General features: G+C 35.3%; 1 long non-coding RNA gene across 4 annotated transcripts in view; it reads left to right on the top strand.

Moving 5' to 3' along the window:
• LOC145664464 (uncharacterized) overlaps window positions 1-22,376 on the top strand; it is a 44,077-nt gene extending 21,701 nt beyond the window's left edge. For 2 of the 4 annotated variants that reach the window (XR_014127440.1, XR_014127441.1), the window contains exon 3: window positions 10,889-12,213. This is a non-coding gene — a long non-coding RNA (uncharacterized LOC145664464). Of the gene's footprint in view, window positions 1-10,888; window positions 12,214-18,126; window positions 18,156-18,892; window positions 19,263-20,402 lie in introns of those variants that run through there. The other 2 variants (XR_014127439.1, XR_014127442.1) reach the window with 2 other exon arrangements.
• Window positions 22,377-22,724: the final 348 nt, after the last annotated feature.

Here is a 22,724-nt window from a genome sequence, read left to right on the forward strand (position 1 = left end):
AACGTTCTTAGTTCGACTCCATGCAATAGATAGTATGGCGAAAAACCAGTACCATCATGCACTTGCGTATTAATAGTAAATATCAAACTTGGCAAGATCTCGTCCCAGTTTGCAAAATCCTTGTCAATGTAATGCTTCATTACTTGCTGTAATGAGCCAATGGCCCTCTCTGCACTCCCTATCGAATAATGGGCGCTTGTATTCGCAAAATGCAATTGCATTCCAAATTTCTCTGCCATTTCTTCCACTATTCTGCTGCGATGAGATGATAGCCTGTCCAAATGGAGCTAAGATGGAACTCCACGTTTCGTAATCAGATCTTCGAAAATTACCTGCGCAACGATCTCTGCCGTTACTGCGGGTACCGCTCTAGCGATAACAAATCTAGTTGCATTATCTACAAACACTAGAATGTACTTATTTCTATTGTTACGAGACAATTTAAAAGGACCAACCTCATCCATCACAACTGACTGAAATGGAGCATAAGAGGGGTACGTCTGCGCGTGAAATGGTACTCTTCCTGTCTTTCTTTTCTGTATCTGGCAACTTATGCATTCTCCTATCTTCTCCATGAAGAATTTCTTCATGTTCGGAAAATATATTAATTTTAATGCACGTCTATAGCATTTCGTGTAAGAAAAATGTCCGCCACCATATACCGAACAATGTAGGTTCTTGAATACCTGTTCTCTTAACGCATAAGGAATACATAATAATAACTTTGTACCACCTGCCATTCGTTGTGTTCTATAAAGCCTATCGTCCTTTACCGTATACCATCGGGCTTGCTTTTCGGCCTTTACGTCAGCATCCTCTGGGTGTTCAATTGCATGCATAATCGGTCCGAAAAATGAATCTTTTCTTTGTAACTCGCCAACATCAATGTCCTTATCGAAAGTCAAATTAACTTGGAGATCTTCGGAATTCACTTTCAACGTTTCTAACTCAATATCGTCTACTCTTGGTTCAATGTCTGTGTTCCTGGACAAAATATCACTAGGATTCTTTTCTCCAGGACAATGCACCGGTGTGTACTTATACTGGGCTAAATCTAAACTCCATCTCACCAATTTCGGAGCTAATTTAGGTGACGTTTGCAAATACTTTAATGCCTTACAATCGGTGTACAGCTCAAATTCTTTATTGAACAAGTAATAATTAAATGCTCTTAAAGAACTTATCACTGCCAATATTTCTAATTCCACTATGTGTCTGGTCTTCTCTTGTGGACGTAACACACGACTGTAGTACGCTACTGGTGTCCATTCACCATTAGCCTGTTTTTGCATTAAAACTCCACCAATCGAACTAGTCGATGCGTCTGTGTACACTCTCGTGTCCAAATCTTCCCTAAATGGAGCTAGTAATGGTGCATTCAGTAGTGCTGATTTTAATTGATCGAACGCCTGCTGGTGTGATTCATTCCATTCTAACTTATGACCCTTTTTCAAAATGGGTTGAAACGCTGATGTGATTTTGGCATAGTCCTTACAAAATTTTCTAACGTAATTTGTTAAACCAAGAAAAGATTTTAACTGCTTTACATTATTCGGGGCCTTACATGCTTTTATCGCCTGAATTATCTTCGGGCTAACCTCGTATCCTGCGTCACTGACAATGTGTCCGAGAGCCAAAATTTTCCTTTCTATGAACTGACATTTTTCTACAGATAATTTGAGTCCGTAATGTCTCAATCTTTTGAAAACTGATTGTAGTACGTCTACCATTTTCTCCTGATTATTCGTATATATAAATACATCATCCATATAATAGGAAACTGACTCTGGATTTACATTCGCCAGGGTCATCGCCATTATTTTTGTATATATGGCGGGCGATTGTAAATATCCCATCGGAAGAACACGATACTGATAAGCTCCTACGCCTGGTATATTGAATGAGGTATATTCCCGTGACTCCTCAGAAATAGGCACCTGATGGTAAGCTGATTTTACATCCAAAATACTAAAATATTTATGTCCTCCCATACACGTTAAAATTTGATGGATCGGAGGCAGCGCAAAGCTATGCAATTTGACGCATTTATTCAAAAACCGACAGTCCAAAACTGCACGAATACCCCCTGACGGTTTTTGTATAAACAACATCGGAGAGTTGTAAGCGCTTGAACTTTCTTCAATTATTCCTTGCCTTAACAAAATATTAATTTGTTCCTTGACTTTATCTCTTAACGCTATGGGAATAGGATATTGGTGTCGTCTAAATGGTACTTTCGTTTCTAACTCGATGTGGTGCTCAAAATGTTTTACTTGGCCTAATTCGTCGTCCTTCCATGCAAAAACATCCGCAAAATCAAAGCATAAATTCTCAATTCTATTCCTAATTTCCGGTTTTGTTTCATTCCCAAATTTCAATCGAGATTTATCAAAATTTCTACGAGATCTTAAAATACTATCTATATCTTCGGTTGATAATCCTTCGTTCTTCAATTGTTCTTCATCCACACATTCTTCAGCTTTTCCTAGTGTTACATTTGGTCTTAATAAAATTGCTCTATTAGATGGATTAATAATTTCGATCTTGTTATTTTCAGCCGATAAAAGTGCACGCGGAATCAACACATTGTATTGAGCTTCTATCTTCCTGTCCGGCTCTAACAAGTATTCCCTATTATTCCAAGAACTCACCAAATTCACTTCCACAGTAGTCTTAGTCCTAGGTAACAACCGTACCTTATGACCTAATACCCATCTTGGTCTAATACAATGTTTTATTCCTAAAGCTGCATTATCAGACACAGTCACAGATTCCTGTTCCTCCCTTTTCCTTAATCTAGGCTTTCCAAATCTCTGCAATGTCAATTTATTCTGACCGTAATTTATTTGGCAATTCTGACTCTGTAGAAAATCATTCCCGATCAAAACTTGATACGGAAAATCCTTCACTACGCGAAATTCCAAATGAAATGTCTGTCCGGCCATTTTAAATCTAATCACAGCGATCTTATTTACTACTAACACATTCTGTGTTATTCCACGAATCCGTGTTGGTCTCGGGATTACCTTCGCACTAGGTGGGACTAGCTTTTCATTTACAATAGATATCTGCGATCCTGTATCAATCAACGCCTTATGACTTCTACCATCTACTTCTATCGGAACATAGAGCATATTATTATCAGTTAACGTAGAGGCTACTATTTCTCTAACTTTTAATTTACCACCTGTAAATGTGCCTCTGTCATTTACAGTTTGACTTAGTTTAAATTATTTGAACTTGTAGCCTGATAATAAGTTGTACCATTTATCTGGTTCGGTACCACTGGAACATACTGTACGGGACTATTTACTTGGCTATGATTTTGGCACCATGATGGACCATTAACACCATTCGCACAACAACTATTCCCTCTTTGTTGCCAAAAACCTGCCTTCCTTCCACCTCTGTTATTACGCCAATTATTTCTAAATCCTCTTCCATTATTGTATCCACTAGAACCTCTATTCCTATTATAACTATTATTATTGCCATTCCGATTCCAATTCCTATTTCCATTATTCTTGTAAAAATTTCGTCCTCCATTCCGAAAATTTCTATTTCCTCTAAAATTATTACTATTATTCTTCTGTTGCTTCGAATCACTACCGCCTTTATCTTCTCTACTATTTCGGTCTCGAAAATTAGCAGCTAATGTCAACTGTAAATTCTCTATTTTCTTCTCTAGCTCACTCAATTGAGTGATACTCGGTGGCTCTTGCTTAATTTTTACGTCTTCCCTATTTTTAATCTCTTTCTTTAACAACAACTTGTCAATTTCCACATCGCTATCTTCCTCTTCTACTTGTTCTCTCATTTTCTTTAAAAGGTCTTTGACAGTAACCTTTCCGTTTTCCCGTTTAACACGTTTCTCTACTTTGCACTTATTCTTCTCTACTTTCTGAAGATCCTCTACAAATTTATCAATTGTGGAATACGAGTTAGTTCCTACTCGTTCCATGAAATATGGTTAAAGACCACCTACAATTATCCCTATTTTCTTTTTGTCCTCCATGCTAGCGTCTAATCTTTCGCACAAAACTAGCATATCATACACATAATTTATTATAGGTTCATCCTCGAGATGCAACCTTTCTCTTATACGTTCCTCTATATCTAATGTTACATTTGTACGTGTAAATTCTTCTATTATGCTTTTCTGTAGTTGCTTATAACTAGTTTCGCTAACATTCCGTCTCTTTAAAAATACCTTCATCCATTGTCTACCATTCCCTTTAAATACACTAGGTAATAGCTCTTTTCTTTTTTCCTCACTCACGCCTGCCATTTGACACGCGTCGTCAAACTCATCAAAGAAACCAATTATATCGCTATCTATCTTCAAGTCAAACTTCGGAAGTTTGTTTACATCGGAATAAAATGTTACACCTGTCGCCATTTTATCTTCTTTTGTACTACTCGACTGCTTATTACCAATTACGCTACTTTCAAATGGAAAAATTGATGTAAAATCTTCCGTATAAGATTTTGCTATAGGACTGGACGGAAAATTCTCGACGGGTCCTAATTTCAAATTTGGTTTCACACTTTCTTGCTTTTTCTTACTCGAACTTCCAATATTAAACAAGTCTCCGACCTGTACTCCTTTTGCCGCTTTTTGTGCTCTCGTACGAATACTTTCGTTACTCATTTACTTATTAATTACTTAAACTTATTCTTATAACACGTATTTTCGAGCTACTTAATTAACTTGTCGGGAGAGTCGAATAACTATTTTCTTATTGCAAAACCTTAAATTCACTATATCAATTAACACATTATAACTTAATACCTTAACCTAATTCGAGAAAATACGATCACAATACCTAAAATTACACTTCATCGTAGAGAGGGTGGGAAGGGTGGGTTTTAGTTACTTAAATCAACTGAGACTGAGAGTTAGGGACTTAGTATGTCTACTGGGACCGCTACAAAATGGCCTAAGCCTCACAGCATCTCCACTATGACAACCTAGCCACTCAGTGCCTAATTGGGGATGCAAAGTTGAGTGCAACTAGGCGCCTTCCACTCACCATCTAGAATGAGTGGGACAAACACTGATACTAACTTGCGAGAGGTTTCTCATTTGGGGATAATTTAAATAACAATACGTCCACTTCATTGAAATAAAACACTGTATTTCGTTATGCTTATGAGTGTACTGTAGGATTTCAGAACTCTAGTAATTACGGATATTAAAATTCATTTTGCCAGACGAGTACAGAAACGGTCAAGTATTGAGCTTGTGAATCCTGAATCGGTGCTACACATACCTGGATAAAACTGGTGTATTTCCCTCGTTGTTCCGGCGTTGAACTCGGCTCCTTTAAGCTGAATCTCCTAGCTGATGAAGATGAAAATGAGCATTGAGGTATGACTCCTCTCCAATGCTACTCTCTGCGTGACGTTCTACGTTGTTAGGATGATTTGGAATATGAAGTATTTTCTCCTCCTGTCATCTGGCTGATTCTCGAATAGAACTCGGTTCTCCAAACTCGAACCGAAGAATGATCACTGTAACTTGATCATAGACTCTACTATAGACTTCCTATCGACTCTCGATGAATTCTCTTCCAATTGTCCAAGAACTGTCGAATCTCTAAGAACTGATCGACTCATCCCAAAACCTTCTCGTCCTCCAGTTTTGTTTCGCCTTGTCCAACCTCCGTCGTCTGCTGCAGCACGTGCAACACCGTTTTCACATGGAGAGACAAATTCCTTCCATGTGTCAAAACTCAAAATTGCAATCCTCGACACGTTCTGATTTCCCGATTCTAAGCAATTCTCCGTACATCCGTAATCTCATGAAATTCGTGAAATCCTACAGATTCACTTTATACAATTTCTAGAATCTGGCTAATGTGAGGATAGACACATTGTCAACATTTCCTTCCTACATTGCCAGACTCTCAACGATGACATTCTTGTACACATGTGTTTACAATAAACTGCTGACACAAACATGAGCTACATTGTGCAGCTTGCATTTACTCACATATACAACATTTAATTCCCATAACCTCAATAAATGATTTTGTAACATAAACATAAAATAGAATCAAAATATACAAATTACTTTCCTCGAAAATCGAGTCCTGCTACATAAGGACGAAGTTTTCGACTAAAATAAGCAATAGGCCGTAACACCCCATTACTATCATATTCTTCGAGACATCCCCCTAAGGATTTTGTTGATGCATCTGAACTAATTACAAACTTACCATTTAAGTTAGGTAAACATAATACAATATGAGTCTCGAATAAATCTTTTAATTTATCAAGTGCCGCTTGCTGCTCAGAACCCCATACAAACTCAATTTTTGCTGACCTTAATCGGTTAATGGGTTCCAGAACTTCCTGAAAATGTGGAATAAATTTGGAATAATATTGCAAAAACGCTGTTAAAGCTAACAAACCTCTTCGATTTTTGGGGGGAGGCAAATTTTTAATAATTTCAAGCCTAGAGGGATCTAGATACAAATCATTTCCATCAATAACATATCCAAGGTACGATACCTTAGTCTGAAATAAGGTTGACTTACTTAAAGATAACGTTATCCCTGCTTCTCTGAATTTCTGCAATACCAATTCTAATACACGCTTATGTTCATCTATAGTATCTTGAAAAATTATTATATCATCGAAGAACCACTCAATTCCTAGGTGTTTTATTGGATACAATATTTCTGTCATAATTTTTGATAACATGGGAACCTGCTGCCAAACCAAATGGCAAAACACGCCACTGAAACAGCCCCCTATGAGTCATGAAAGCAGTGTATTTGCTAGAATTTTCAGTGAGAGGAATTTGTAGATACGCCCTCCGGACATCAAGATTTGATCTTATTTTACCTTTAGATATCTCAGCTAATGTATCCTCCATCCTAGGAGTGTATTGAGGATTTAAATACAACCGGGAATTTAAATCCTGATAATTAACTATTAGTCTTTTGTCCCCGATTTATTATTAACCAAAAAACTTGGAAAACACCATTCACTATCTGATTTTTCAATCACGCCCTCTTTTAACAATTCATCTAGAATAATATCCATATGCTTCTGATCTTGTTTACTTAATGGATACGCCTTTTTCCTAATTGGTGTTTCATTATCAACTCGTATTTGATATTCAACACCTTTCACCTTCCCTATTTTCTTACAAAACACGTCAGAATAATTATTAACAAGTTTATCTACATACCCTTGCAATGTATTGTCTTGTTCCAATAATACTGGATCTACCATCAGAAGATTTGTACAGCTATTCTCCCCAAGACCGCTCTGCAGAAAAAAATTTGGTACTTTTCCTTCCGTACAGTTGGCAACTCTGCTACTCATTGGGCCATTCACATTGGATGTTGATTCTCCAACAAACCATCTAGACAAGGACCCCTTCGGAAATTGGCTGGAAAAACCAAAACAATCACCAGCATCATCCTTGGATAAGTAGGAGAAATTTCTGATCCCCCACCTCTCATTGAATCTACCGGCGAATAAGTTAAAGGTGCAAATTGTCCTTCTAATTTCAACCACAGTTTGTTCGCAACCAAATCCAAGTTTGCCTGAATTTGCTTAAGTTCCCTTATGCCCACAATAAAAACTGGACTCAAATTAGGCACAAGAAAAAACTTCAAATTATAGACCCTTCTACGGAAAGTTATAGGTAACACCACATATGTATTTAATGTCAAAGTTTTATTATCCACACCAACACCAGTAAAAGTTTCACTTTTCACAGTTATAGGTTTTGTTATGCATGAGTTCCAACGTTCAAATTGCTCTTTATTTACCATTGAAATAGTACTGCAGCTATCTAAACCACCGTAATATTTTTGTCCCATAACAAAAGCCTGAACAAAAACAGCAACGATATGTTTTTGACGTAAAGTGGTATCTGGATACTGTTTATTAATTTCGGAACTTGAAGGTTTCATAAATTCCTCAACACTTAAATCACACCGGGATTTCTCTTTCGTGGGCCCCATACATATCATATTACGTTGTTTTTCCGTGTTATGCTCAGACATAAATTGCCCCTTTTTTGAAGTTTTTATTCTTTTAGAACAGTTTATAGTAGAAGTTCCTTCCCCACGACCACTATTTACATAACCAGCTTCACGCACAAGATCACTATTAATAGGCCGGGATTGATTCGAGGATGTACATTACGAGTAGAGTAGCGATGCCGATCACTCACGCCCATGTTTGTTTTCACGCCAACTGTCCGCCTTACATTACAGTATTTATAAGAATGGGTACCACCACAAACATAGCACTGTAACTGCCTCTTTTCTTTCACACTGGATGCGGATGTCAGTCCTTTATAAACCAACAAATCATTTTTATAAAGTTCAAATTGATTTACTGCACTCAATAATGTTTGGCAACTTTCTGGTTCTTTTTCACGAAATAGTTCGTACCTAAATTGTGGATTTAAACCATAATAAACTTGCCGAAGAATAGCTATATTATCCAGTGCACATTTACCTTCCAGCAATTCATAACAAAGGCGTATTTCCCTAATATATTCAGAAGCACTTTCATTAGGATATTGTAGCCGATCAATAAACTTATTTCGTAATTCTCGTTTACCCAGCACCGAAACCATGTCATTAAGTATATGAACACAAATAACCAACCAATTGTTTGTAATTGAAAACTCGCTTATCAACTTCGAATGCAACTTACCCGAAGTCCGAGATAGAGCAGAAAAATATAAGGCCTCGTCGGGATATAACTCAGTGGATTTAATATAATATATTGCCTTCAAAAATTTAAATAATTCTTCATAACGTGAACCATCACACTGTGGAATACTTTCTATTGTTTCTAAAAAGCTAACATTTGCAGCTGACTGAGTCACCTTTGAAAGACTTGTACGTAAAGTTAATCCAGCACAACCAGCTGGTGGAACAAAAGCACCTTTGCTTTCTTTTTCTTCGTGAGTATCGAGGAACGGGTTTGTGTATTCGCCCTGAACACCTGTTTGCACAGGTAACTGACCTTGACCAACCAAATGGTTATCAACGACACGTAATCTATTGGCATTATCAGTCAAGGACGAATGTCTTTCTCTTCGTATTTCTTGATACGAAGTTGAAGATAAAAATGGGTTAGATGATAAATGATAAATCCCAATCAAGGGGATTATAAGGTTCCACTATCCCTTCATCGCCAATTGGGAAAGAATTTAAATGCAATTGCTGCCTAATCGGATAATCTCGGTTAACCTGCATTCTTACAATTTAGATAATATAATAAGTTATAAGATACAACTTATGCCAAAATGAATCGCTTTTGATTATATTTCTAGTCAAAACCTATAAATCTAATATGGTGAGTCGTAGTTCCACACTGATACTCCCTACTTAGATAATCCTACCATTCACAATTTCAAACATATCAAATAATTAACTACAACCATAGACAAAATTTTAATTTTCAACAAATGCAACTTTTTGGCAGGAGAGAATTCAGGGAAAATCATGTGTAACGTGCGTTTTATAAAAAGGATAAAGAATTGAAACAATAATATCGCATCGTCACTGGTCAGGGTCACAATACGCCACCCCCAAAAATTATAGTAGAGAGTAATCAGCATTAAATCGTTTAAATAAGTATATAAGCATGTTTAAGCACTCAACTTTTAATATACGCTATTAATCTGCATAGACGGTATTAAATTAGTTAATTTCAACTTCTCAGTTCCACGTACCAAAATTAGTAACGAGTGTTCAAATATCAATTATCAATTAGGTTGAATAACAAGTTTATGAATTTAAAGTGAGATAATTATTATTTTCGAATAGAACAAGAAATCGGTACAACTTACAGGTAAATGTAACAAGCAAATAATGGTTCAAGTAATCAACTACCCCAAGAGCTCAAACTATAATTCATGAAATTTCAAGAATTAATAATTATAACAATTTCTAATATTAATTTTTGGCTCATGAAATATCGAAATTTTGAAATATATATATTAAATTTTAAGACAAAAGCTGAATTTACCAGTTGAGTGTTAAGCAATTTAACCTTCAGGTTACAGTTGTCAAATTAATTGAATAACGGTCAATAACAGATTCTAAAGATATAATTAACTCCAAATAGCAAAATCATGGAACAAACTCACCCAATTTTAGATGTTTAACACTATGTTATTTCCAGAAATCACAATAATTAATTAACAACGGATGAATATTATACACGATTTTTATAACTTTAACAACACTTGGTCAAAAGGTCCGACCAGTTTCAATTTTCCCTGAATTCTGACGTAAACCGTATCTACAGAATTTCACGTTCAAAACAGTCACTAGATGGCATAGTTACCAATTTATCAGTGTTACCAACACTTGAACATTTATAACATTTGTTTGACTTTTTTTTTTAACATACAACAAGCAACAAGGAAATTGTGGGCTGAAGTTAAACATTATTCATACAACGTAGTAATCATGTACAATTAAAAGAAAGACAGGAGTAAAGCAAGTGTCTTAATTAAGTAGTGCACTCCTATGTAAATATTGCCATGTTCACACACAATAGCAGGCAAATTACAATTTTGTACGTGTTTTACACACGCTTCTGATTAAAATACACATATATTAATTTCTGCGCAAATCCTATTCAGAATCTATATTCTGTTGCTACTTCAAATTAGGTTAAAACGTTATCATCCACGTCTCCTTTAGTCTACACAGAATAACCGTTGGACGTAAAACTCAAATGTTTCATTTCACTTAGATTAAATTTCCAAACGGTGTTTCTGTGGGCCTGAAGTTATTTGCAATATGTGTAGTATCATAAATGGCATAGGTCATTTTTTCTTTCTCCTAATTGGAGACCTTATTCTTTTATCATTTAATACATGTGATTATTTTTTCAGACATGAAATTTACATGCAGCTAATTACCATCGGCTAATTACATGCAGCTAAAGTTGACTTCAAAAACTGGGAGTAATAGAGAAAACGGTATGGAAAGTTCAGCCACCAAGAGATACATGCTACCGTGAAAGGACAAAACTAAAGCTAATGCATTGGAGATTACTAGGATAATTCGTCAAATGCGTACTTCATTTTTTAAAAAATAAATATGTATATATCTGTTCCGTAATCTCTGTATAATTAAATAAATCCGTCTTGGAGGGTAGTATTTAATATTTTCTTATGTATTGCAGAACATAATTTTATAGTAATAAAGTATGTCGTTGCCCAGTTCATTGCATTTACATCTACTCTGTTTTATCGTGCACAGGAATGAAAGTAATATTTGTGAAACTAGTATCATTGCTATCCCATTAACCAGTATCGTACATGATTCGTATGTTCGTTTTCATGCCTCTATTGTCATATTTTATATATTATAAGTATTTATTGCATATATTTCTAAACAGTAATGATTCACATTCTTAATAGACAAGTATAAAAATAACTTACACAATTACATAGCATCAACGATTTAAACTCATATGGGCAAATTGTCTAAATTATTTGCCAAATATAAATCTCTTATTAAGATTGCGAATCCGTTTAACTGCGTTGGTTTATTAATGTTATTGCTTGAGAGTGATGTATCAGTTGTATATTGAACATTATTTGTGAGTTACATATGTCAGAACAATACTCAGAGAATGCAAGACGAGAAACTTTCCAGTATGAAGAAAAATAATATATACTGTGCTTTACTCATTATTGTTCGTTTTTTTTTTAAGAGATAATTACAATTAACATTTTGCGTTAATACACAATTCATTTATTACGATCAGAATTGAAAAACAATTCATATATTTATGTATGCATAAGTAAATGTAATTTTATTTGACCAATATTTATTGTGCAGCCTAACGTAACAGTACTCAAGCTGTTATTTTACGTAATTGGTATAGTGGGTTTAGGGCAATCTCAGTGAATTTCATTAATTGTTAGTGGGTTGTTGCTTACCACAGGTCACCAATTATTGTTAACGATCCATGCAGAAAAATTTACTCCCAAGATGGAATCGCGTTCTCTTTTAGAAAAGGATCACTGAAGCACATATTTAGCTCGATATGAACTAATATGTGGTGGCCAGAGTGTTGGTTAAATATATGAATCTTCCACAATAAATGTTAAATGGCTTAAATGATTTTCGAGGTGGTTAGGGCATTAACTTTTGTACACTTTGCATTACGTACACTATTTGCTGTGTTTGCATTGTTTTGTTTTGTTGTTGGAAAATATATTCATGGTGTCAGTTTGAAGTGTTTATTGTATTAATTGTCACATATTTTGCACAACTGGGAGCGATGTCTGCCAGTAAACTTGGTATTGAGATGAAGCTGAGTTTCATGAAACAAAGGCAGTTGGAAATCATGATGTGGTGCTTGTAATTAGAATTGAGCATCCTTTGTGATTACTTCTTGCGCTTTGTTTATTTCTTCAAAGTTAGAGTAGATAATTATATGACATCTGATCCAAGATAAAAGAAGAAAAAAAGATATATATATAGCAACAATTAGCCGGACAACCGACAACGAATAGGACATCTGTAGATTTTAAAGAGATCGATAACTGTGGGAATAGACAGAAAATGATGAGAGCACTATTCTAATCTGTTTAAACAATTTATGTGGCCACCTACGCTGTGCTTCAAATCTGAGCATTTTTTATCATTAATATCCTTTTATGTCATATTTGTGGCTATAGTACTATGAATACTGTCTTACACTTGTTTTAAATATGTATTTACTTTCAGGATATTATACAAAACGAAGTCTGATCCCTCCAACTCAAATTTGCATCACTGTTCTCCAGAGTGAAAATATGAAACATGTTTAAGGAAAGATCTGTTGCATGGTTGCGCACAGCTTGATATCGCAGAGACTCATGTTCGTTTCTAATCCCAACCACACTTTTTGCTCTTTGAAATTTGGTCTGTCCATTATTCTCGTTCATCTGTGTGTATTACCCATAATTATAATATTGAAAGTAAATTTTAGCTCAATTCTACCAAATATATTTAATGTTCAGAAACGGAGCATAATAAAGTTCTATTAAGCTATTTACTAAGTTCAATAAAATAAATAACTAACCCAAATGTTTAGAAATATGTAAGGATATGTAATCGAACGTATTTTTGTGTGATAAACACATACGAAAATACGTAGTACTGCAGAAGATACGCAGCGAAGAGAAAACGAAGGTATTATGACATAAGGTATACTTCACTTGTAATACAAGATGTCCAAGAACTTCTTGTACTCCTAGATTTGAATATCACAGAGAACAATTTCAGTTGTAGTGTTGATAATACTGCTTTTATGGTCACAACCAGCACCGTGTCACAACTCTTTATTCATTGTAATATGGAGAGTTTCAGTTGTAAGGCCATGACTGATGTGAGGGGTTGCAGTTAAACAATTTGATCCCATTGAAATGGCCCCCACGAAGCCCGGACCTTACACCAGATAACTCGTTGTGGAGAATAATCAAGACATATGTTTTTCATCGTTGGTACACGAGAGGCTAAGAATTCGGCGAAATTGTGGAGAACAACTATCGAACGATGACTCATTAGATGCTCCGCAACATGTCAAGGATAACATGGAGACGCACACATCTGTGTGTACATTACAATGGAACACATACAGATCCACTGGATTTGTAGTTCCTATATGTGGACCTAAATACTCAACTGTAATATGTAGTAAATAAATTAACTACAATGACACCGACATTGCTCTCTGTGATGCCCACACCTAAGGATAAAGGAACAAGCAGCGAATAAAATTTGGTAAACATAAGGTAAAAAATGAATGAGAAGTGTATATTCAAATTGAGGTATGTTTCAAAAGAATGAATTTAGTCCAATATATAATATAGGGTAGATGTGCTTAATGTCATCATACACTTAGTGCTCGTCATATCGGTTTTTATGTGGGCACAAGATGGCTCCCACTGATATTCAGAAGTAGGTACTTTTTGTGCATATAGGTACCTCTTTCGACTTTCTTTTGTCATGATTGCAGCGGCACTGTGTCACGCTAATGCCGGTCAAAGTGGAGTTGAAGCGCACGGTGACTACAATTTTGAGTTTTGTGCTGGATCTTCAAATTTGAAAAATTTGACGTATATGGGTGATTCTGAAATTAAGGGGAATTTTCAGTCCCTCTAATTTTTCAGCTTGTAGATATGCAATATTAAAGTAACAACGTTATTATTAAATAAAAAATAATTAGTATTTTGTGTTCCCAGAGTTTATTTTAACATTTATTTTATTTTTCTGCTTTTAAAAAAGCGAAAAATATGTGGAATGTAACCTCCGTGGAGTGTCCACACCAGCATTTTTCAACATTAACAGAAGAGAAAAACATGTTTTCACTAGAAAATTCGTGAAAACTCCGCATAAGTTACTACTGTAAAACATAAATAATGAAACTACTTAGCAAGAAATTAAATTTTAAGGTCATTTTCATGGCCTATTTAATGCGAAAATATTGTCCCTGGGTTGTGAGGTAACCTCCATGGAGTACTTTTAAAATTACCAGAAACTCTACTAGGAAGCAACACTCTAGGATCCAGTCTCTAGATCTGAAAGTGAAGCTCAGAGCAGATCACATACCACTCATTTTGTGAGTGATATGTTGATAACTGTGTGTGCAGTATTGTGTTCGTGAAAAATCTTCACATCTTATGGAAAATAGGTGCGTACTCTTTGATCTTGTAACCTCCATGTATTTGCTAGTTTTATTATTAAAACTGTTGAAAATGTTTTTTTCAGTTGATTATTGTTAAAATAGCAGTTTTCCTACTAAAAACGAAGTCATTGCATATATAGTCTTCTAGCTTTGAGTATCAGGCTGTCTGAAGTGCACTTTTGTAACCGCCATGGTTTCTATCTAGCATGGAGGTTACACATGATCCATGGAGGTTACCATAACGAGCATTTCATGATATTATTATAAGAAACTAGCAGCGTTCACCCCGCTTCGCTGCGGTCACCCCGGAACGCAATAAACTTTGTTACTTAGATAATTTTTACTTTTTCGCTTTCAAATTGCAGTAAATGTTAACATTATAGCGCCTGTCATTTATGTTAACCCGCCGAGTGACACGGTCATGCGGGTTGCATATAAATACGTTTATTTTTATACCTATGATGAACTAACAAAGGATTTGTACGTTATGGACACTTGAATGGTCAATTATCTCAAGACACTGGTAATTAAAAATTAAAGTGATATGATAAAAACCATCTAGGGTCCAAATCCTAATAACCCCCCAAAAATGAAAGAAATTGGTTCAGCCGTATTAGCGTGATGAGCTAACAAAGGATTTGTGCGTTCTCTTTTATATAATAGATAGTTATATATTTGAGTTACCATGAGCTTCTTATTGAAATGCTACCTATTAGAGCTACCCGGAGGAAAAATTCCATCATATGTTTGCTAAACATGCTACTATAATATAAATTACATGTTGTCTTCAATAATATATGATTTGGTTGATGAATATTGAATTAAAATTTAATTAAATATTATACATGAGTAAAATTTCGAAATATAACATCTGTACCATTTGTTGTTGCTTATCTCTTTGAACAAAAGCACTGAACGTTTGAAGTTAGGTGTTAGGATGTGCACTTTGTAAAGTCCAAGCTAATAAAAACAGGTTTATTGCTGATTAAACCTGGCTTATTAAAATTATTGATTTACTTTTTTATTTTGTAGAGAGAATGGCACCAAGAAAAAAAGAATGGTAGTGAAAAAGTAACAATGGAATCAAATAAAAGCGTTAATTGTGGAGAGAAAAAGCCAAGTAAGGTATCAGAAGTAGGAAAATGAAAAGAGAATCAGAAAGACGAAGAAGAGAAAGAATAAAAGCAGATCCTGTATTATACGAAGAATTCAAAATAAAAGAGAGAGATAGATACAAAGGCAGAACTACAAGCGGAATGATTTTAAAAAATAGCAGACATGAGCAAACGAGAGAAAAGAGCCCAGAGAAAAAAATACGTGAAAAAGTTAGAAGGCATAAAGAAAAGAAGAAACGAAGAAAAGAAGGAAGCAGGAAATAAAATGCTGGAAGAGGCAACTCCTCCTGACAGTGATAATGGTGGTAACAATTGAAATGTCTTAAGGAATGATATTGTTGGGCCTAATTTTGACCGGGTAGAAACCAGCCAAAAGAAAAGTGGTGAGAAAATTGCAAAACGAAATAAAACTAACAAGGAGACAGCAGACTTTAGTAAATGAGCTTCGGGGTCATTTTTCGCGAAGTGCTAGTGCATATTTAAAGTGTTAATATTACAAACTGGGAGAGCGCAACAGCCAAAAATAACAGAGAAAAAGCGTCTTGAAGTTTCCGACTCACCGCATATATCGTACGACGCATGAAGTTATCAAGTGACGGCGTGTCAGATTGAGGAACATCTACGACTCACGTGCAAAGGGTGCCGGGTTCGGTTTCCGCCCGAGTCAACTTTACTTTTTTTTGCTTCAACCAATAAAGTAGCCATTTGTAGCTACAAGTAAACTATTAATTCTCCATATGTTTATAATGAATAAAACAATAGATATGTTGAAATCAGTTGTAAAATCCTTCAATGTTCCATGTTAACTATCAACAAAAGGTATATTCCGTAAGTATATTGATATCACGAGTTGTATTATGATTGCCCCAGTCATTATGTAAAAAATGTTCTTCACACTTCGTGTTTACATCTGTTGACAGTGTGCTAATTATAACTGAAATGAGGTGTGGCAATCTCCTTTGGTTATAGCTACCAAAGGGGATGGAAGTGCCTTCAAGTGACATGGGGAAGAAACACATTGGTATTAAATATGCGCAGACTAAGCTGCTTTCAATGTAATCCTGACACTAAATGCAGTCATTTTCATGAGGGACAATACAATTCTGTGCGCAGAGAAAAATCCGTTCTCCGGACAGCGGTAACAAATATATGGTATCCTCTTGCTTACTATAGAAATCAATACGGAGCATACGTTATCCGCATGCTGCAGAGGCACTGCCCTTAGATGTTACATCATGCCGTTGCAGGATGTCTGACATCTAACAGTTTTCCGTATATCACATGCATATACTTCTGTCACCTTCGTCAGCTATATATTATATACGTCCATTTGTATGTGAGATCCTGAGCGCTAACATTGTTTCATACGGAAAGTACGTATAGATGGAACACTTACACAGAAAGTATTATAAAACATGCGTTTTCAGTTATACGTCTGCTGTACGTTAAGTCCAAAAACTACAGGAATTACGCATCTTTTTAAGTACGCCACCTACAATTTTTTTTTCTCAGCATGTTTCAACCATAAAGTGTATTCTTTTATGTAACAGCATTTATAAACTGCTACAACTTGTTTTCAGATCTTCGTACTCTTACTCTAAGCTAACGATGTTCAGAAATTTTATTATAGTTACATGTTAAAAGTTCCGTATTTTTACTTAACTACTGCATCCAGTACCAAATAAATCTCAACAAACGTTGTGTTCTCAAGATGTGTAATCCGCCAGTGACAACGAAAACGATGCCAATTTTTTAGGGATATCGACAGAATTCACACAGCAAACTCTTTTGCTATGTTGAAATTATGTACTCCAGAAACACCATCAGACATTACGTGACCTTAAAATGTCTACTAACATCTCGAATAAAGTCGCGTTTTTTACAGAATAGAGGCAGAACTCATAATTGTGTTTCCCTCAAAAGCAAATAGAGCCACTGTGGATACTAAAGACATTGTTGCGGGATTGGAACAGCTTTTCTTGGAAAATAGAACATTCTGGTTTACGTTTACTGCAATTTTAGCTGTGTGCACAAATCTATATTAAGCATTCAATTCAAAATATTACATTATCTTACATTTTACCAGTGGATAAAACTTAAATATATCTTCACTGAGTATGTTTTGTAACCTCCGTGGATATTAATGTAACCACCGTGTTTGTCAAAATTATAAATTACAATTTTTTTTAAAAAAATATATATTTTCTTGACCTCATCCACTGTAATGATTGTATTTGTTTAGCCCTTAGGTGTGTAAAAAATAAATTATACATTTTTTCTCCGATTTTTAATTTTAAGATTTTTCCAATGCCAATATTCCCCTTAATTTCAGAATCACCCATATAGGAACATAAGAGTCAGGTAAGTGCTTTTTTAGTTCTTTATGTGATTATAAACAATTGCTCTAGTTTTTAATAAGACTCCTCACGTTCCACTTTTAAAAGAACTAAAGAATTGCGCCGTATTTAACATGAAACAAAGGAACCACGAATATTGGTATGCAAAATTAGAATTTTTGCCTAATTGCGTCATTAATGACGATCTTTGCAACTTTTCCATAAGGTTTGAGAAGAAAGTTAAAATCCCTTTTGTTTGAGTCACTAACTCCAGAGTAACTTCCTATAAAAATTTCGTGCCTGTACGACAATTCCTTCCAAAGAACGTCATAGGGCTGACGACTACTAATTTGTTAGCTGACAACAATTGGCAGTGCGTTTTGAAAGTTTAAGTTAAGTTCTTTCGCTGCTAGTTTCGGGTTTATTTTAGAACTTTTCACACTTAAGTCATTGTTATGTATTTGCTTTATTTATTTCAACTTATGAGCCACTTGTATCTGAAGCTTAACCCGGGTGATGCCGGGAAAAAGAAAAATCCATTTTTGAAAATACTTGGTAAGAAGAGGATATATTCAGAAAAAAATGTTCCGCTTTTTGTTTCGTGAAATTAAACTTCACTGAGTTGTTCATTGCCACGTTTATTACCTTCTGCCTTTTAGGAATTTTGTGCGTTCAGATGAGTAACTGTAGAAATAGTGGGTATAATTTGTGCTTGACTCTGTGATTTTACATTAAAGTCTATGTTATTTGAATATCTTATAGATAAACAATGAGGGCTGACATACAGAGGGGAAAATTATGCAATACTCTCAAGAAGCAATGGAGAACGTCATTGAAGCTGGGAAAACAAAGTTCTTGAACATTAGAAAAGCTGCGATGACGTTTAGTGTTCCTAGGATGACCTTGTTTGACAGTGAACGAAAAAGTTCCTACCGAAAGGAAGATGGGACCTAAAACTATTCTTACATCAGCCGAGGAGGATTTTATTGTTGAATAGTTAATTGATCTTGTGCATTTGGGGTTTCCAATAAAAAAAAAAGGCACCTTACTGGACACAGTACAGAAAATAGTGAAAGATGATGGTCGAGTAACTCCTTTCGTTGACGGAAGGCCAGGAGAAAAATGGTACGAAGTAAGTTTCGTACAACTTTTATTTCTCCTTTCTTCTTTGCTTCTTTCGTTAATTTTTATATTGCTTACACAGTCTTTCTTGCAATACTAATCCTGAAATACATTGATATAGGCCTACATTACAGGGAAAGTATGGTTACTAACTCATTGTAAATTTACAAGCTTTTTGGGTCAGTATAAGTATATAATATGAAGGTAGTACGTTTCCATGTAATGTTGCACATATCAATGTGAATTGATTAGATATATTTTACGTGGAGAGAAATAGTCTAAATAGGGGCCTATGCTGCAAACAAAACTAATACATGTATTCAAGTGTAAATAAAAGTTTTCAAAATTGAAATCCGAAATGAAGCTATCTTAAAGTTTCTAGAATTGCCTTTGAAATTCACACTTTTAGACCGAAAGTTAATAGATGTATGAAAGACTATGCGCTATGAGTCGTATGTGAACGTTTCGACCACATTTTTTTTAAAAAAATTATTGTTTTAGTGTGCATATTCAAGTGTTGGCTGTAGCATAGGCCCTATACTAGTTATGTATCAATGGCTTGTCTTCTCCGAAAGAAACAAAATGTAAAGTAAAGTCTTTAAAGTAATTAACAATTTGAAAGTAACTTTCTAATCTCATCAGTGGGGATAATTCGTTCTTCAGCCATTTTACATTCAAATAAATATCACTAAGTGACGGCTAGGGCTTATTTACTAGGTATCGTTCCGGTATTTGTCTTAGACAGAGAATCTCTTGAAAAACCTAGTCAGCATTGTCGGCGGAGAGAATTGAACTCATAACCTTCCTAAGGCAAAGCAAATGCTCCATTAACAGAACCTATTCCCTCAGTTGTGATTTAAACAACATGTTGACTATGGTAAATAATATAAGCTACGTAGAGTAACAAATAAAACACAGTTCTGACCAGAGCAGAATGAAATATATTAAAAACTATACTTACAATGTGACACATTGTAAGTATAGTTTTTAATATATTTCATTCTGCTCTGGTCAGAACTGTGTTTTATTTGTTACTCTACTTATCCAGAGCCATGGAGTTTGTTCATTATAAGCTACGTAGATGTAGATTTATTGTCTATGGCATATCACTGGTTATATTATTTTCTTGTTTTCTTAAATCTACTTTCAGTTGTTCATGAGAAGACTCCAGTACTAGCTTTAAGGACAGCCGAGTCATTATGTATTGGAAGAAGCCTTGTCACAGAGAAATCTCTACACCAGTGGTTCAGTGATTTAAGGGTATTTATGGAATCTGAAAATGCTATGGAAATCATGAGTAATCCACGAAGAATTTGTAATGATAAACAATAGGTATTAAAGATTGCAAAAACATTTATGAAGTTATGAAGGGGAATGAGAAAGAAACAATAACTGTGATGTGTTCCTTTTCGGCTGACGGCGTAATTCTTCCAGGATTAATTGTTTATCCCTACGTGAAACCCCCAAAGAAGTTTCTGAGTCTGTGTCTACACCATGGGGCATCGACTTATCCGACACTGGTTGGATGAAGTCAGGCGTGTTTTATGAGTATATTGGAATGTCCTCCATCCACACTTGAAAGAAAATAACAGACTCCCTTTTGTGTACTTTATTGATGGACATAGATCACACATAACCAAACAATGGTCAGATTTTTGTAGTGCTAACGGGATAATCCTATATGCATTACACCCAAACTCTACTTATATCTTACAACTTGTGGATGTTGAAGTGTATAAACCTATTAAGAAGCACTGGAAAAAGGTCGTGCATGATTGGCAAAGGGATAACCGAAACAAAACTCCAACTAAGGCTAATTTTGCACCAATTTTGCTGAAAGTTGTGAATGAAAAAGCATCCCCAAAACAATACAGTACAGTTTTCGAGTTTGTGGATTGTATCCTCGAGATCCTGATGCTGTAGATTACAGCAGATGCCTGAATCGTTGTGAACGGGAAGCGAAAGTGCGTGATAATTAGCAGGAAGGAACTGATGCTCAGAATAGTGTGCCACACAATTACCTTATTGTTCTGCGTGTCATAGAATCAGAAATGGGTACAGCGTTAATAAATAAGTTTAACCAAGTGATCGAAGGACAAGAATCTCTTGAAACATCAGAAGAAGTGCTCTTCAAAATCTATCTACTCATCAATGAAAGAAAAGGCCGCATCCAACAGCAGAACTTTAGGTGATACAGAGAAAGCATCGACTGAAGGAAATTCCGAAAAGCAAAGAGAGCCTCCAGAAAGTACTGTTTCATCACCATTCAAGACATGTGTGGTCTTGAACCACTCATGCAAGAAAACTAAACGCAGACAGCAATTACGATTTCCATCTGCGGTATTATCTGAGGAGTGGAAAAATTTCTATAGGAAGAAAGAAGAAACTAAGCTGAAGGAAGACGCTGAGAAAGAAGTAAAGAAGAGGAAGAGAGAAGAGAAGTAAAATAATTCAAAACGGAAGAAAATTGGTCAGTTCCCAGCAGGGCAAAGACACTCAACAAGCATCATCATCATCTCACGCTATTTCTAACGGTCTTGTTACTGTGGACGGTATGGGGGAATAGTTGCAGAGAGTGAAAATCCTACTTGTGCTCCACAATTTTTGTATCAGTAAAGAACACATGGAGTTTTTTTCCAAAGTTAACTGATGTTCAGAATGATTCCGATGACGATTTTCTTTGTAAGTTTTGTTTTGATGTACGAAATAGTGATTCCGATATTGATATATTTGAAAATTTGTTACTTTTTGCATTTTTCAAAACATTTTTCTTTTCTTTTCTTTTCTTTCTTTTTTTTTTTAACTGACGACTACTGGTAGTCAACTATGACGAGCACTAAATTTTTGTTGACGAACACTGGTATTTTGCACATGTTTCAGAATTTTTAACTATAAAAGAGTTTCATATATAATTTAAAATCCTCATTTTTACTGAGAAGAGATATAATGTCAAACTTGAATTTGTTTTGGTTCCGTCAATTTCTGTTGTACAGGTAGCGAGTAGCATTAATAAATATTACGCCTCATAAATAGTGACGACTATTGGCTCATTTACCCTATATATATTACGAATTATATGATATTTAACGTTGTAACATATCTAACTAGCAGCGTTCACCCCGCTTCGCTGCGGTCACCCCGGAACGCAATAAACTTTGTTACTTAGATAATTTTTACTTTTTCGCTTTCAAGTGATATGATAAAAAACATAGAAGATTGCAGTAAATGTTAACATTATATCGCCTGTCATTTATGTTAACCCGCCCCGCTTCGCTGCGGTCACCCCCGAACGCAATAAACTTTGTTACTTAGATAATTTTTACTTTTTCGCTTTCAAGTGATATGATAAAAACCATTATAACGCCTGTCATGTATGTTAACCCGCCGAGTGACACGGTCATGCGGGTTGCATATAAATACGTTTATTTTTATACCTATGATGAACTAACAAAGCATTTGTACGTAATGGACA

Source organism: Thermobia domestica, chromosome 11 (assembly GCF_964235325.1).
Source record: "Thermobia domestica chromosome 11, izTheDome1.hap1.1, whole genome shotgun sequence".
Classification (NCBI taxonomy): Eukaryota; Metazoa; Arthropoda; class Insecta; order Zygentoma; family Lepismatidae; genus Thermobia; species Thermobia domestica.